The 11,636-nt window shown below is 44.6% G+C and overlaps 1 long non-coding RNA gene across 1 annotated transcript; it reads left to right on the top strand.

Annotated features, from left to right (window-relative positions):
* Nucleotides 1-3,378: 3,378 nt before the first annotated feature.
* On the top strand, nt 3,379-7,275 carry LOC125546305. The gene is made up of 4 exons (XR_007300575.1): nt 3,379-3,924; nt 6,176-6,251; nt 6,330-6,425; nt 6,930-7,275. It is a non-coding gene; the product is annotated as an uncharacterized LOC125546305 (long non-coding RNA).
* Nucleotides 7,276-11,636: the final 4,361 nt, after the last annotated feature.

Here is an 11,636-nt window from a genome sequence, read left to right as displayed (position 1 = left end):
TGTTTCTTGTTTATGGAGGTGACGAAGAGCTCGTCGTAAAGGGTTACGTTGATGCTAGCTTCGACACAGATCTGGATGACTCTAAGTCACAAACTGGATACGTGTATATTTTGAATGGTGGGGCAGTCAGCTGGTGTAGTTGCAAGCAAAGCGTCGTGGCGGGATCTACATGTGAAGCGGATTACATGGCAGCCTCGGAGGCAGCACAAGAAGCAATCTGGATGAAGTAGTTCATTACCGACCTAGGAGTTGTTCCCAAAGCGTCGGGCCCGATGACTCTCTTCTGTGACAACACTGGAGCTATTTCCCTTGCCAAGGAGCCCAGGTTTCACAGGAAGACCAGGCATATCAAGCGTCGCTTCAACTCCATTCGTGAAAATGTTCAAAATGGAGACCTAGATATTTGTAAAGTGCATACGGACCTGAATGTCGCAGATCCATTGACTAAACCTCTTCCTCGAGCAAAACATGATCAACACCAGAACTCTATGGGTGTTCGATTCATCACAATGTAACTAGATTATTGACTCTAGTGCAAGTGGGAGACTGTTGGAAATATGCCCTAGAGGCAATAATAAAATGGTTATTATTATATTTCCTTGTTCATGATAGTTGTCTATTGTTCATGCTATAATTGTGTTATCCGGAAATCGTAATACATGTGTGAATACATAGACCACAACATGTCCCTAGTGAGCCTCTAGTTGACTAGCTCGTTGATCAATAGATGGTTACGGTTTCCTGACCATGGACATTGGATGTCATTGATAACGGGATCACATCATTTGGAGAATGATGTGATGGACAAGACCCAATCCTAAGCATAGCGCAAGATCGTGTAGTTCGTCTGCTAAAGCTTTTCTAATGTCAAGTATCTTTTCCTTAGACCATGAGATTGTGCAACTCCCGGATACTGTAGGAATACTTTGAGTGTGCCAAACGTCACAACGTAACTGGGTGACTATAAAGGTGCACTACGGGTATCTCTGAAAGTGTCTGTTGGGTTGGCACGAATCGAGACTGGGATTTGTCACTCTGTATGACGAAGAGGTATCTTTGGGCCCACTCGGTAAGACATCATCGTAATGAGCTCAATGTGACTAAGGGTTGGTCAGGATGATGTGTTACGCAACGAGTAAAGTGACTTGCCGGTAACGAGATTGAACGAGGTATTGGGATACCGACGATCGAAGCTCGGGCAAGTAACGTACCGATTGACAAAGGGAATTGTATACGGGATTGCTTGAATCCTCGACATTGTGGTTCATCCGATGAGATCATCGTGGAACATGTGGGAGCCAACATGGGTATCCAGATCCCGCTGTTGGTTATTGGCCGGAGAGTTGTCTCGGTCATGTCTGCATGGTTCCCGAACCCGTAGGGTCTACACACTTAAGGTTCGATGACGCTAGGGTTATTAGGAAGTTTTGTATGTGATTACCGAATGTTGTTCGGAGTCCCGGATGAGATCCCGGACATCACGTGGAGTTCCGGAATAGTCCGGAGGTGAAGATTTCTATATGGGAAGTCATCATACGGTTACCGGAAATATTCGGGGGTATACCGGTATTGTACCGGGACCACCGAAGGGGTTCCGGGGGTCCACCGGGAGGGTCCACCTGCCCCGAAGGGCCTTATGGGCTGTAGGTGGAAGGGAACCAGCCCCTAGTGGGCTGGGTGCCATCCCCCTAGGGCCCGTGCGCCTAGGGTTTGGGGGGAACCCTAAAGCCCCCCCCCCCCTTGCTTGGTGGGAAGCCCCCTCCCCCTTGGCCGCCGCCCCCCCTTTAGATCTCATCTAGAGGGGCCGGCCCCCTTCCTCCTTCTCCCTATAAATAGAGGGGCGAGGGAAGGGCTGCAGCACCACATCCAAGGCGCAGCCCCTCCCCTCCCCAACACCTCTCCTCCTCCGCGTGAGCTTGGCGAAGCCCTGCCGGAGAACTGCCACTCCATCACCACCATGCCGTCGTGCTGCTGTTGGAGCCTTCTTCCTCAACCTCTCCCTCCTCCTTGCTGGATCAAGGCGCGGGAGAAGTCACCGGGCTGCACGTGTGTTGAACGCGGAGGCACCGTTGTTCGGTGCTTAGATCAGATTCGGCCGCGATCTGAATCGCTACGTGTACGAATCCTCCAACCGCGTTCTTGCAACGCTTCCGACTCGCGATCTTCAAAGGTATGAAGATGCACTCCCCTCTCGTTGCTAGTTACTCCATAGATTGATCTTGGTGATGCGTAGAAAATTTTTAATTTCTGCAACGATCCCCAACAGTGGCATGATGAGCTAGGTCTATGCGTAGTTTCTATGCACGAGTAGAACACAAGTTGTTGTGGGCGTCGATTTTGTCAATTTACTTGTCGTTACTAGTCTTATCTTGATTTGGCGGCATCGTGGGATGAAGCGGCCCGGACCGACCTTACACGTACACTTACGTGAGACTGGTTACACCGACTAACATGCACTGGTTGCATAAGGTGGCTAGTGGGTGTCTGTCTCTCCCACTTTAGTCAGATCGGATTCGATGAAAAGGGTCCTTATGAAGGGTAAATAGAAATTGGCATATCACGTTGTGGTTTTGGCGTAGGTAGGAAAGGTTCTTCCTAGAAACCTATAGCAGCCACGTAAAAACTTGCAACAACAATTAGAGGACGTCTAACTTCTTTTTGCAGCATATGCCGTGTGATGTGATATGGCCAAAAGGATGTGATGTATGAGATTGATCATGTTCTTATAATAGGAATCACGACTTGCATGTCGATGAGTATGACAACCGGCATGAGCCATAGGAGTTGTCTTAATTTATTTATGACCTGCTTGTCAACATAAACGACGTGTAATTACTTTACTTTATTGCTAACCGTTAGCCATAGTAGTAGAAGTAATAGTTGGCGAGACAACTTCATGAAGACACGATGATGGAGACCATGATGATGGAGGTCATGGTGTCATGCCGGTGATAATGATGATCATGGCGCCCCGAAGATGGAGATCAAAAGGAGCAAAATGGTATTGGCCATATCATGTCACTATTTGATTTCATGTGATGTTTATCATGTTTTACATCTTATTTTCACTACACCACAACACTTGATTGGGGGCAATTAACTGCCGGGAGAAATACTCGATCAAGAGCAAAACAACTGCCGGGATATTTGTTTCTGCCATTACAAACATCTTGAGGCAGAGAAACTGCCGGGAGAACTTGAACAATAACGACACATGCACTGTCGGTACACTTCAGGGCCCATCTGCTGCCGAGACAACTACACCACGGCCCATAATCTGCCGGGAATCGACTTTGACGCCAAACCGAAATATCGGGCCTACTAAGCGCGCGCGATGAGGGGAAAGCGCGCGAGTGGCCAAAACTTTGGCCCAAAAAAGACGCCGACGCGCCGGCCCGCCATCAGATAGTGCCGCCGTCCCCAAATCCTTCGTGCCGTCCACCAGACACAGCCGCCGCCCCCAACCAGACCACCGCCGACGTCGCCCCCCACCGTGCCACCCGCCCTAACCATCCCGCCGCCGCCGAACGCCCTCCACCCGGAGCACTGTTGCCGTCGCCCCCCAACCACTCCAGAGCGGCGGCTCCAAGCACCGAATTGACCGCAGCCGGCAACCACTCCAGATCCAACCGGCGGCCGCCCTCCACCCAGACCACTGCCGCCGTCCTCCTCCCCAACCACTCCAGAGAGGCGCCACCGAGCCGCCACTCCAGACCGCAAGCGGTGACCACCACCACCCATCTCGGGAGCTTCCTCCCCGACCAGGCCTCCTCCCCACAAGCTTCATCGAAGAACCAAGCGGGGACCCCTCCTCTACGTCCTCTACCCCAGGCAGGGGAGCGTCAACTCCTCACGAGCAGCTCTGCCTTTCCCTGGATAGCGCTGACTCCTCTACTTCTTGCTCCAACCGCGAGAATTTGACAGGTGATATTTCCTAGATCACTGCAGAAATTGGTGTGTATCTCTAACATCTATGTATATAGTCTATTAGTTAATCTGGGAAGGGTTCCTCAAAACAACGCTTGTCATCAAGGATCATCCAAGCCTGAAATTGGTAAAACTTGAAGGTTAGCAAAAGTGGTGGGGCTTCAAAGAAAATATTGGGCGGGCCAGGCAAATGGTGCACAGGTTTTTTGTTTGAGATTCTGAGTCATAGGCATTAGTATATAATACATGATTACAAGATGGAGTGAGCATATATGTATATATCAATTCATAAATTGTGAGTGTACTTGCTTATAAATGCTTATGGCTGCAAAATATATGTTCTGATATTTAAAATGTTCATAACAATTGGGTGAACACTCAGGCTATCTATCTAATGAAGCGATTACAGGAAAAATAGATGTACAGTGCGGTACTATTTGCATCTAATTCATGTCCTCAATTGAGTGGAACAACTAGGCTATCTATCCAGGACAGTATGATGGACAGAATAAGCATATGGATAATGTGTATCTAACTCCTTCGTTGAACTCAGAATTTGGGAAAAGAAATTAGATTACCTGTTATCTCTTGCTGAATCGTAGTTGCAGGGAAATTAGATGGAGTGGTTTCCCTTATGGTGAGTCGGAGGTGACAGGGGAGTGGAGTTTGTGGGGCGTGCATTTCGGCCGGCCCCTGGTTGTTCGATGCCAGATCTACGTGGAATGCCGGTGAGCGGCTGGTGCTAGGCCTAGTGTGCCGCTGCCTGCTGCGGCCATGAGAAATAGCGTGCTGCTACATGCTCGTGCCAGCTACATGGATCGGTCGTATTCTTAGTGGGCTGTGCTTTGGTGCATAGGTAAAATTAAAAGTGGCAAGAACCTGGGTGCACATGGCCTTGTTTGGCCCCAACAAAGCTCCGCTCCTGGTTAGCAAACAATAAATAGGTTTGTTTTGATGGTGTACTGAAGATTACAAGTATTGTAGATAATACACTTTGTTCATTTCAAGTATTAGTTAATTTGATTGTTTCTGCTTCACATTGCTCTAAGACTGGCGAAGTAGTTTTATGTGTTCTGTAGGGGTGGTATGCATCTCTTATTTTATTTCTCAGAAATAAAGGCTAAGACTATGAGTATCTGCATGTCATATCAAATCATTATGCCTTCCAACATTAAGCAAAGTGTATGAGGCCTAGACTTTGAATATTTCCTATATATTTGATGGTAGAGTTGTAGCAACTTCCCAGATTTCTCAATATCATGTCCAATAGTGTTTATAGTCCTTCTTTCATAGATTTTTACTCACACTTTAAAAGTGTTGTTAACCAAATCTATGCAAGCTTAATGGAGCATTTGAGTTACACCAAAATGTCCAATAGCAATGGATTATGTACATTGATAAAAGTCAACGTATTGCCGGTTAAATCTGTTTTCACCAAAATGGTAGAATTCTGTGTTCCACTGTGCACATCATAATATTTAGATTTCTATATGCCTTTAACTACATGGACTTTGTCAAAACAATATTCTGTACTAGTAACAGTACAAGATATCTCTAAGTCAACTTATGTAATAAAGTAATCTCATGCAGATTGTTAATATGAGTGAGGAACTTTATCTCAAGTTATTATATGATCTTAGTTACTGCAGTTTTCAGTATGTTGCTCTTATCGGTCGACTTTAGCTTAGCATCCATTTCTGAATGTTTTGAATTGATTTCTCTTCCTGTGTTTGTCGCTCTTCCTATTTCCATTCTCGATGCCATAGTAATACATAATTGTTTCTGATGAATATAAGACATTCAGTGTGCTTAAGGACATGGGCGAAAGCAAGTATAATTTTAAGAGGAGCATTTATGATATCGAGCAGCTACATGATTTCTCAATGCAAAGCTCCTAGCTGTGTTTGTGCACTTATTCTTCCAATATATTCTTAGGATATGCCTAACTACAGTTTTGTCACATGGATTCCTCCTTATTTTATTATCAACTCACTTGAACTCAAAGTGGTCGGACCCTGCGCAAGTGGGAGCTACATGCACCGAGCTGCCCTTTTTTTTGTTAATGTCACTTAGGATAGCAGATCTCAGGCTCCTTAAGCAAGCCCTTGATAGACATGAAGACAACTAAGTTCACATATTTGTGTGCTGAAAAAGATTCGGCCCTCTGCTGTCACTGATTGCGTCCTACATTTTTGTACAGGGACACTGATTGTTTTGCATGGACACTGATTGCTTATTTCTCTTGCAGGGTTACTAAAATGCGGTCTCTACCTTGTGTTGGACAAACTTGAACTCCAGTTCTACCGGAGATTAGTGAAGAAAATGTGAGTGTAAACTTGAAGGTGTCCTTGTCACAATTTTACAGAATGAACCAATCCTTTTCACTTTGCTTTCTTCTGCAGCCATATCATCCAGAGGGAGAAGGAACCATCTAAGGCGCATCAAATCAAGCTAGAGGTCTCTGTAACCATTTTAGTCAAGTAGCAGTTTTGCGAAAGGTGACCGTGGCAAACATTTTATCTTGTTACAAGCACATTATTTGGATGAAATGGCATTTATTGTTGGTGGCGTATTTGTATGCCTAACAAGTTGGGTGCTTGTCTTCAGGGTATCTCATAACCTCAACCTTTAGGTTACTATAAACAAGTTTGCAACGACAAGAATATCAAATTATAACTTTTTACTGTTTTGTTACTATAACTGGAATGGAATGAGCTGTGTACATTAGCCTGATTCAAATCCTTTTCATCTCCAATGAATGATCTGTGTACAACATCAGCCTTCATTCAAACTCCATGTACTGAATAATTTCACAGCATGTGCTGCTACAGCCAACGCCCAATAGCAAGGAAAACAAAGAAGGCATTAGAACACTTGTCCTTATGTGATGTAAAAATTGCATTTTTATTGTCCAGTACTAGTTGCATGTTCATGTATGTTACAACTTACAACAGGTTTATTGTGCTATAAGAGCTCCATTTTGAGTTTCCGGTCTGTTGCAGGTTTCCCAAAGATGCACTACTTGATGGAGATTTGGATGATCTACAAGCTGTTGAAGGTTTGCAAGATCTACTATTAAGTTGGTGGAGTGATAATGTAATGCGCCTTGTTTGTTGAACCTGGAGACATTGGGAAGTTCAGCTCATTTTGGTGGTCGTTTTGGCACATAGGCTACTATATGGCCATTTTGGTTGCGTGACACATTTAGAAACATATACACGTCTCCCTTTGTGGAACTACTTCATTTTGGTTGTGTGGCACATCTATCTAGAAACATTTATGTACTCCTTTTGTGGCACAATCTGCTTATATATGTTCTTATATTTATGGAATGAAGTTTAAGGTTTCCGATGAGGCCTATATGTTACTTTGAAGTGTATGTATAAATTGTGTGAGGTGTCCTCATTGCTTAACATAATGAATGGATATTACATCAGGGATGCCTACAATAGTTTCCTAGTGAAATCGAAGTGCTGGCATCATAACTGCCTGGAAAACATGCATGTGCAGGCAGCAAAACTGCCAGCAATTGTAGTTTCATGTGCCTTGACCAATCTGCCGGGAGAAAACAAACTGCCAGAAATATAAGGGCCAGGGCAGAGAAACTGCCGGGAGAAGTTTATCTGCCGGGACAACTAATCACCGGCAGTCGTTCTCGTGGCGGTTCTATCTGCCAGGAGAAACGCTATCCCGGCAGATTGTCTGCCCTTATAAGCGTGTTTTCCCGACAGTTTTTTTGTCCTTATATCAGTGTTGTGGTGTAGTGAATTTCTTAGAACGACGGTAGCATCAATAAGATGATCCCTCGCAATAATTTCAAGAAAGTGTTCCCCCTAACTATGCACCGTTGCTAAGGTCCATTGTTTCGAAGCACCACGTGATGATCAGGTGTGATAGGTTCTAACGTTCGCATACAACGGGTGTAAGCCAGATTTACACACGCAATATACTTAGGTTGACTTGACGAGCCTAGCATGTACAGACATGGCCTTGGAACACGGAAGACCGAAATGTCGAACATGAGTCGTATAGAAAATGCGATCAACATGAAGATGTTCACCGATGATGACTAGTCCGTCTCATGTGATGATCGGACACGGCCTAGTTGAATCGGATCATGTATCACTTAGATGACTAGAGGGATGTCTATCTGAGTGGGAGTTAATTAAATAATTTGATTAGATGAACTTAATTATCATGAACATAGTCTAAAATTCTTTGCAATATGTCTTGTGGATCAAATGGCCCACGCTAATGTTGACCTCAACTTCAACGCGCTCCTAGAGAAAACCAAGCTGAAAGACGATGGCAGCAACTACACGGACTGGGTCAGTAACCTGAGGATTATCCTCATAGCTGCCAGGAAAGCATATGTCCTTGATGCACCGCTAGGTGAAGCACCTGTTTTCCCAGCAGAACAAGACGTTATGAACGCTTGGCAGACGTGTAGTGATGATTACTCCCTGGTTCAGTGCGGCATGCTTTACAGTTTAGAACCGGGGCTCCAAAAGCGTTTTGATCAACACGGAGTATATGAGATGTTCCAAGAGCTGAAAATGGTTTTCCAAGCTCATGCCCGGGTCGAGAGATATGAAGTCTCCGACAACTTCTACAGTTGTAAGATGGAGGAGAATAGTTCCGTCAGCGAGCACATACTCAAAATGTCTGGGTTGCACAACCGCTTGTCTCAGCTGGGAGTCAATCTCCTGGATGATGCGGTCGTTGACAGAATCCTTCAGTCGCTCCCACCTAGCTACAAGAGCTTTGTGATGAACTTCAATATGCAGGGGATGGAAGAGACCATTCCTGAGGTATATTCAATGCTAAAATCAGCGGAGGTGGAAATCAAAAAGGAACATCAAGTGTTGATGGTGAATAAAACCACTAAGTTCAAGAAAGGCAAGGGTAAAAAGAACTTCAAGAAGGACGGCAAGGGAGTTGCCGCGCCCGGTAAGCAAGCTGTCGGGAAGAAGCCAAAGAATGGACCCAAGCCTGAGACTGAGTGCTTTTATTGCAAGGGAAACAGTCACTGGAAGCAGAACTGCCCCAAGTACTTAGCGGATAAGAAGGCCGGTATTGCCAAAGGTATATGTGATATACATGTTATTGATGTGTACCTAACCAGCACTCGTAGTAGCTCCTGGGTATTTGATACCGGTGCAGTTGCTCATATTTGTAACTCAAAACAGGAATTGCTGAATAAACGGAGACTGGCGAAGGACGAGGTGACGATGCGCGTCGGGAATGGTTCCAAGGTCGATGTGATCGCCATCGGCACGCTACCTCTACATTTACCTACGGGATTAGTTTTAAACCTCAATAATTGTTATTTAGTACCAACTTTGAGCATGAACATTGTATCTGGATCTCGTTTAATGCGAGATGGATACTCATTTAAATCTGAGAATAATGGTTGTTCTATTTATATGAGAGACATGTTTTATGGTCATGCCCCGCTGGTCAATGGTTTATTCTTATTGAATCTCGAACATGATGTTACACATATTCATAGTGTGAATGCCAAAAGATGTAAGGTTGATAATGATAGTCCCACATACTTGTGGCACTGCTGCCTTGGTCACATTGGTGTCAAACGCATGAAGAAACTCCATGCAGATGGACTTTTGGAGTCTCTTGATTATGAATCATTTGACACATGCGAACCATGCCTCATGGGCAAAATGACCAAGACTCCGTTCTCCGGAACAATGGAGCGAGCAACCAACTTATTGGAAATCATACATACTGATGTGTGCAGTCCAATGAGTGTTGAGGCTCGCGGTGGCTATCGTTATGTTCTCACCCTCACTGATGACTTGAGTAGATATGGGTATGTCTACTTAATGAAACACAAGTCTGAGACCTTTGAAAAGTTCAAGGAATTTCAGAGTGAGGTTGAGAATCAACGTGACAGGAAAATCAAGTTCTTACGATCAGATCGTGGGGGAGAGTATTTGAGTCACGAATTTGGCACGCACTTAAGGAAATGCGGAATTGTTTCACAACTCACGCCGCTTGGAACACCTCAGCGAAATTGTGTGTCCGAACGTCGTAATCGCACTCTATTGGATATGGTACGATCTATGATGTCTCTTACCGATCTACCGCTGTCATTTTGGGGTTATGCTATAGATACTGCTGCATTCACTTTAAATAGGGCTCCGTTGAAACCCGTTGAGACGACACCGTATGAATTTTGGTTTGGTAAGAAACCTAAGCTGTCGTTTCTGAAAGTTTGGGGATGCGATGCTTATGTCAAGAAACTTCAACCTGAAAAACTCGAACCCAAATTGGAAAAATGCGTCTTCATAGGATACCCTAAAGAAACTATTGGGTATACCTTCTACCTCAGATCCGAAGGCAAGATCTTTGTTGCCAAGAATGGATCCTTTCTAGAGAAAGAGTTTCGCTTGAAAGAAGTAAGTGGGAGGAAAGTAGAACTTGATGAAGTATTGCCTCTTGAACCGGAGAGTGGCGCAGCTCAAGAAAATGTTCCTGAGGTGCCTGCACCGACTAGCACTAGTGCAGAACCGGGCAATAGCACCGGTTCGTAAGGCCCTTTAGTGCCGGTTCGGTAACTGGCACTAAAGTGTAGGCACTAAAGCCCCCCCCCCCTTTAGTACCGGTTCAGCATGAACCGGTGCTAAAGGGCAACCACGTGGCACGAGCCAGCTTCGGGGATAGGGAGCCCTTTAGTACTGGTTGGTGTCACCAACCGGTATTAAAAGGTTGGGGGTTTTGGGTTTATGATTTCTTTTTTATTTAATTTTGTGTTTTCCATTTAATTCTTTTTCGTTTGCTAGTATTTTACGATACTACATATTGTACACGTTATGCATATATATAAATAGAATTTCTAGTAGAACCGATCATAATATATATATATCATCGAATGTCTCACAACCACCATTAATTAATTCACACATATATACACACATGTATATATATATACAATTTCTCATAATTGGTGCCTTCGGAGCCAGTGGCATTAGCCTAATTGGTGCCTTCGGAGCACGATAACAATTGGAAGTGGTTCATGGGACGGTAGCGGGTAATAGTATTCTCCTTTGGGATCTATGACCTGGTCGAGCAAAAATCCCGCTATTTCCTCTTGAATTGCCTCTATGCGGTCCTCTGTTAGGAGCTTCTCCCGCACCTCTTTGAACTGTTAAGAAGGAGATCAATATGCATGTGTATTAGTTGTGTGCCTAGATATCGATAATGGTGTAAAAATTGTGAATAGTGTTCTGACAAACGTACCCACTCCTGTCTTTGAGATCTGCTCCTTTCGGACGCCATCATGCGAATATTCTCACAAACGTAGTACACACTCCTATCTTTGAGATCTGCTCCTTTCGGACGCCATCATGCGAATGTTCTCACCAAGCGTCGCGCCCCTAAAGGTAGCACCTCCCAGTGCCAGCCCGGCGGAGCCCAGTCCCGGACATGGGTCCTCTGAAGCAGGACGTCGTCGCGAACGGGTCGACGGCGAGGATGCGGCCGGGCATCGTCGACAACAAATACTATATGCCGCAAAAGTAAAGTAACATTTTTTAAATGATGGATTGTGATTTCATATATGCAAATTCTAAATTTTATAACTAAAACTAACATTTCTAATATTTCTATAACTAAAACTAACATTTCTAATATTTCTATAACTAAAAAACATTTCTATATAACTAACATTTTTATATAACTAACATTTC

This window comes from Triticum urartu, chromosome 3 (assembly GCF_003073215.2).
Source record: "Triticum urartu cultivar G1812 chromosome 3, Tu2.1, whole genome shotgun sequence".
NCBI lineage: Eukaryota > Viridiplantae > Streptophyta > Magnoliopsida > Poales > Poaceae > Triticum > Triticum urartu.
Note: the sequence above shows the minus strand (reverse complement) of the source record. Positions and strands in the feature narration are given on the sequence as shown.